Below are 7008 nucleotides of genomic sequence, written 5' to 3' on the forward strand. Positions count from 1 at the left end.
ATTCAATGGAAAAGGAATAGCTTTTCCAACAAATGGAGCTGGAGCAATCAGACATGGTTCAGGCAAATATATTTTGAATGTCCTCACTTTATTATTCCAGTAGTTCCAGAAAGCCCAGCTCTTGCAGAAAGTCTCCCAGAAAAACCTCTCATATTGTGACAATTTCCAAGTTTTCTCATGGTATGCATAATAAAATCCTAAAAATCTTATAATCAGGACTCCTCCTTCTCCCAAAGTGCACACTTCTTGCAATCCAATGTAATTGTTTTATATTTACTCACTGATTTTTAAATCAGTTGTCTATATACGTTCTTTTACATGTCAGAATTCCACTGGGGTTAGATTTTAAGTGTTCTCACCATAAAAAATAAGTACTGCATACGTGAGGTAATAGATATGTTAATTTGTTTGATTTAGCCATCCTACAACATATACATATTTCAAACCATGTTGATAATAAATATATGCAATTATTTGTCAATTAAAAAATTTTTTATAAAAATAATGATAGATACCTGATTTAAGGACCAGAGAAGATATATGAGTTAGAATGGCGTAAACTGACATGTCTTTATTTAGAAAGAAGATAGAAGGTGGTGATAGAATGGCATGTCCTTCACCAGACTGTCAGTTTCTTGCAAGCAAATAGTGTAATATTTTCATGACTGAATCCCAATTATCTAGCACAATTCTTGAAACTCAGAAGGCATTCAATTAATATCTGGTAAATTGACAAACAGATGTAGTCAATCAAAAAATATCTGGATGTAGCTTAATATAAAATTAAAGAGTTCTTTTTTTCCTAAACTCTTCCATCTATTACATTCTTTAATCACATTTTCACTAGTTTCCCTTCTTTAAACTTTTTCTTTTTCTTTTTTCTTTTTTTTTTTTGAGACAAGATCTCGCTCTATAGTCCAGGCTGGAATGCAGTAGTGCAATCATAGCTTACTGTAGACTTGAGCTCCTGGGCTCAAGCGATCCTCCTGCCTCCGCCTCCTAAGTAACTAGGACAACAGGTATGTGCCACCACACACTGCTAATTATTTTTATTTTTTGTATAGATAAGGTCTTGCTATTTTGCCCAGACCAGTCTTGAACTCCTGGCCTCAAGAGATCCTCTTGCCTCTGACTCCCAAAGTGCTGGGATTACAGGTGTGAGCCAAGCACTCAGCCTTGTCTTCTTGTACAGTACAGTTATAGTTGCTTAGAATGTGTCAGTCTCAATATGATGAAATACCTAACAATTTTATCATTGGCATTAAGGAATTTTTGTGGTCTGCAGCTTTGAATTAAATCAATGTAAAACAAACGTTCCAAAAAGAAAAAAAAAAAAAGGATGCCACTAGGGTCTAAGACTACCCATCTTACTTGAGTTCTAAACACAAACAGTACTTAATGAATGATAAAATGCAAAAACACATTATAACAACTGAATAAAAACCCAACTATTACTGTTTTCCCTCTACTCTTTGAAACAGGTGGATGAAATGTAAATCTTTTACAATTATCAATTTCACTACACTTTTTTCTGATTAAGATGACAATGTCTTTCACAGTCCTGTGACTAGCTTACCTATCACAATTCTCCTATGTATGCAACCAACGTTAAGCAGAAAAATAAGAACTGTTTTGGGAACTTACAAATTTGAGGAATTTCTGGAAAAATATTCTAATGCTGTCTGAAATGATCAAAAAGTCATTTAGAAATAGTATAAAGAGGTATGAAACAATCTCTTTCCTAAACTTGTGCCTACCACAGGCAACTTAGTCCTCTGGGAAGAGTTAATGAAGTTTCAAATGTAATAACACATCCAACTTAAAAAGCAATTCTTGTTTCCCTTTCACGTCATTGCTCCTGCCACTCTGGGGACAAACCACAAGTCCAAAGAATCAGCTATAGAAGGTGAATTAAATTGAATGATGATTTTAATCCAAAACATCTTACAGTATAATTTTTTTTAAAGTATCAAAAATACCATACAAAAGAAGGATTTTAGGTACTTGGAAAATTCTATTATAGTATAATCTTTCACGGCATCAATAAGTAAATGTATACAGAATTTTATTAGTTCAGTAGGTATTATTTAACAGTCTCTCACTATGCTTAATAATCATCCTACTGCCCAGAAACTTGCAAGCTACCATAAATAAATGAGTACCAGGCAAACCTCAACACAAAGGATTTCCCAATTTTCCCCAATAAAAAGTATTTTTAAATTTTTACCAATTTGAAATATACAAACCTTTCCATGTACATCATATAGTCCAATATATAATTTTATTAATTTAGTCTTATGAATGTTTTAAAATCACAAAGCACATAAATTTTACAAAATAACTTTATTCAAACTTTACCTACATCTTCAACAAGTATCATCTCATTACTTTCTTTCCGAGTGATCTATAAGTATCATGAAGTGAATAATCTTTACTTCCATTTACGTTGTTCTGAGAAACAATACTTTTGGAAGTCATAATACCATCATTGAAAATGTTTTTCCAAGCCACAAATATCCATTCACATAATTCTAAGATGGTTTTTTAACTGTGCTACAGGTACATACTATGATCTTCACAATGTAACTGCTTACATATCTCTTTTAAAAGTGATTGTAAAGGCTTTTTTCACAACAAATTATAAAAGTGTAACTCCCTGCCCACAAATAACTTCTAATTTGTTTAAACTTTTTACTGTACCCTTCTATCTATTCCCTCAGGAAACCTCTATAGACTTTTAAAACTAGTACTGACTGGCATCATTTCAAGCTCATCTATCTTCTCCAAATACTATACTTCTACTCAAAATAAAATAACTGAGAGAGAGCTCAAAATATGAAAAACTTTGTAAGGACTCAAATATAAGATGACCTTTTTTTTTTAGAAAATTTTTTTTAGAGAAAACTTTGCTTAATACTGGACATATACACATGAAGTATCATCAGTGCCTAGCACAGTATAGGAATTCAGTTAAAATTGCACTAAATCAACAATTCACAAGGCAAAGAATAGTAAGAAAAAAGAGGGCTTTGCAGAGAAAATGAAACTAAAGCAGGGCTATTAAGGAGACACAGAACTTTAAGTTAAACAGAGGTAGGGAAGATGAAGGCCAAATAAACAGAGTTGTAAATAACCAGAGTGTTTGACAAGACTGCCCTCATTGGACTAGAGCATTCTATATTCTGTAGTATTGGGTATAGCCAGGAGAGGTTTGGAAGTCATCAAAAGAATAGAGGTAGTATTTGAAAGATTAATCAGAAAACAATGAGTAAACTGTTGGAAGAGAACAAAACTCAGGACACTATACTAACCACCCAATAAAAACAAGGGGTATACAATATCTATGCTGATTAAATGGCCACAGGTATCAAATGGATTGTCAAATTAGAATACAGAGATGAAGCTTTTGCCTTCCACAGTCCCTTATTTGTTTTCCCTAAGCATAAGAAACTAAAAGATAAAAATGATTTGGTTTATTGGGTTGGGTAGTTGGCTGTTTCTAAATGTTTTATCTTATAAACTTCTGAGAAAACAAAGCTTGCTTCTATACATAATTATCCTGTTTCCCTTCATTGCTAATTATCTTCCTAATATTTTGGTCTTACTGTCATGGAAGATACACTGTATATTGCCCAGAATAAGTTAGACATCTTCAAAAATACCTAACACACAACAGAAAATTCTTTTTGCCTACAGCCACAAAATGTGTAGAGTATCTACAAATGCCCGGGTTTTAAGATTAAAATAGCTCTACGCAGTTCTCTGGCCCTAACTCATAAGATGAATTACATCAAAACAAGTACAAGTAAACACAAGTTTTACCTAGGCTGTGTAAAACAGATTTCTAATATTAGATGTTCTTCTTTGCGGGGAGAAGGGATAATGGTGACTGCTGCTAGAGGCCAATACTTGCAACAGAATTTATAGGCTATTTTATTGAATGCACAAAAAACAAAATCGGGCATAAATTTAGAAGAATAAGAGATAAAAGGTAAATTCTCAAAATCAGAACAGAGCTCCTAAAAAAGATTAAGGAAACAAACATGCACACAATAGTTCCTACTAAAACCAACCTAAAAGTGTCAATTACACTGAAAAGACACTACCTACATTAAGGGTTTGTTTAGTGCTTTATTTTACTTGGGAAGATGCAGGCCCTCTTTTTAATAAAACATCAATCTGTCACAGAAAGAGTAAAAATGGATCACTTCTGCTTGATATGAAGATATGTGAAATCATCTTTGAGGAACCAGCAATGTTAAGAGTGAGAAATTTGAAAAACAAAAATAAAACAAAGCACAAAAACCTCATCACAAACATTTCTATCAAAGCAGTATTTGGTCATTTAAAACCAGCTAATGAAGAAAATTAACAATATATATTAGAGTAGCTTTAAATACAGTAAAAGATGGTAAGCTGATAATTCATAATGACCTTAAATAACAATAGAAATAAAATCACTGAACAGGCCATAATCACCAACAGTTTTTTTCATAACTATGTTGTTTCAACTTTTAAGAAGCAAGATTATGAGTATTAAAAAAAAATCTAAATGTCTTACTACTTTTCCATATTATGTAGTTTCTTTCCTACTTGAAAACTCATTTTGCCAGGCACAGTGGCTCATGCCTGTAATCCCAGCACTTTGGGAAGCCGAGGCGGGCAGATAACCTGAGGTCAGGAGTTTTAGACCAGCCTGGCCAACATGGCAAAACCCTGTCTCTACCAAAAATACAAAAATTAGCCGGGTGTGGTGGCGTGCGCCTGTAATCCCAGCTACTCGGGAGGCTGAGGTAGGAGAATTGCTTGAACCTGAGAGGTGGAGGTTGCGGTGAGCTGAGATCGTGCCATTGCACTCTGGCCTGGGCAATAAGGGCAAAACTCCGTCTCAAAAAAAAAAAAAAAAAAAAAAAAACAAAACTCATTTTACTAATTTGATTCTATACAATTATAAACACATTGAGTCTTTCCATATCCTTTCTCTTCTATATTGATATGCATCCTAGAGGCAGTCACCTTTCCTATTTGGCTGCCCTGGGTTGCTTTTAAGCATTATGAAAAGTAACACTATTCAAAAGTTATCATAAAGTCCAAAATGTCCCAAAAGACTTTTGATAGACAAGTTAGATATATGAAGAAAGAGAATAAATTTTCAAATAAAATATCTGCATTGGCCATACAACATTTTAGGCCCTGTCAATCTAATTTTTTTTTTAAACTAAGCCCCTTCCCACCACCAAACAATCACTTCTAAAGGAAAACACAAACATTGTCTGGCATTCTTCCCAGAAATTTTTTTTCCTCTTGTCTGTAATACCCCATACTTAGTACTTGCTATCAGTCTGACCAAACATTACAAGATTCCATCCATCTAACTAAAGTAATGTATTTCTATCACTAAAGTAAAAGCACAACTAGCACAGAATAAACTAAAAATAAAAACATTATATGTTGTGGCACCAGACAATGTGCACGTGGCATGTGTAAGGAGAGTATTTGGAAGTCAACAGTTAACCACTAGTTACTTAGGGACTTCTTTTTGTTGCTGTTTTCCTTTAAGACAGAGTCTCACTCTGTTGTTCAGGCTGCAGTGCAGTGGCCCAATCTTAGCGGCTCACTGCAATCTCTGCCTCCCAGGTTCAAGCCATTCTCCTGCCTCAAACTCCCAAGTGGCTGGAATTACAGGCACACGCCACCACAACCAGCTAATTTTTGTATTTTTGGTAGAGACAGGGTTTCGCCATGTTGGCCAGGCTGGTCTCGAACTCCTGACTTCAAGTGATCCGCCCCACTAGGCCTCCCAAAGTGCTGGGATTACAGTCATGAGCAACTGCATCCGGCCTTATTTAAGGACTTCTAATGTTAATTCCTGACAAATTACAAAGGCAAGCACCTAAAATGTATTTCGATATTGTTAACCCTTAAATGACTAATTATCCCCACATAGATGGCTCCAAATAAATATATATCTACCTGGATACAGACCAAAATTTGAATAACTCAATTTCTCAAATCTCTTTCTTAAAATGCCTCAATATAAAAGTTTTAGAGTCCCAAAGAGAGTGGCAAATTTGTAATGGTAGAATTTCCTTTTATAAAAGAGACAAGCAACCACCCTTTTAAAATAATTCTTAATAGTTTGTTTCTTAATTCACTTAAATTGTAGATCCAGTTCAACACAAACGGTACATTTTTGTATTAACAAAATTTTTAGAGGACTTAAATTTCTTAAACCTTTCTCTAAATACAGAAGATACTCTACACAGGGCTTGTTATTTAGTTTAGTAATTGAATGCAGGTTAGTTAGCATCTTTTTTTCCTATCCTCTCACAAACCTAAGACTTGATAGACAAGTTAGATATATGAAAAAAGAATAAATTTTCAAATAAAATTCCTGTATTGGCAATGCAACATTTTAGGCCCTGTCAATCTAATATAGAAAAAAAAAATACACACACACACACACACACACACAACTAAGCACCTTCTTCTTGAGAGGAGGAAAAAAAAAGATGCTAACTAACCTGCATTCAATTATTAAATAACTAGACATCCATTATAAAGTTTTCTCCAAAAAGACCTAAAGGAAAGAAAAAAAAAATTCGCGTCACAGATACAGACACACTGATGTACAGGCAGAAAAATTACAATATGAAGGCATCAGAACCAAGAATCATTTAATCTTTAAAGGTAACTGTTCTAACACTCTTAAGAAATGACTTGACCCCTTGTTGGGATGAAATATACTTCAAATTGTTATTATTTGGTTGGTAGCCCAGAACAAAGACATTGATTTTAAAATCAACTATCAAAAAACTTCACTTTCCTAAATACAAAAAATATATATAGAACAACAGGAACCAGGAAAAGAGCAAATCACAAAACTTCGGATTTATCATTCAACTGAGTAACACCTGGGACCACATTTAGGACTGCTTTGCTAGGACAGGCCAAGAAAGCCTGAAAATGTTCCAGATCTCAACTTCCCCGTGCCTTTTTAATAATTAA

The sequence above is a fragment of the Hylobates moloch genome, unplaced genomic scaffold, assembly GCF_009828535.3.
Source record: "Hylobates moloch isolate HMO894 unplaced genomic scaffold, HMol_V3 SCAFFOLD_24, whole genome shotgun sequence".
Lineage (NCBI taxonomy): Eukaryota > Metazoa > Chordata > Mammalia > Primates > Hylobatidae > Hylobates > Hylobates moloch.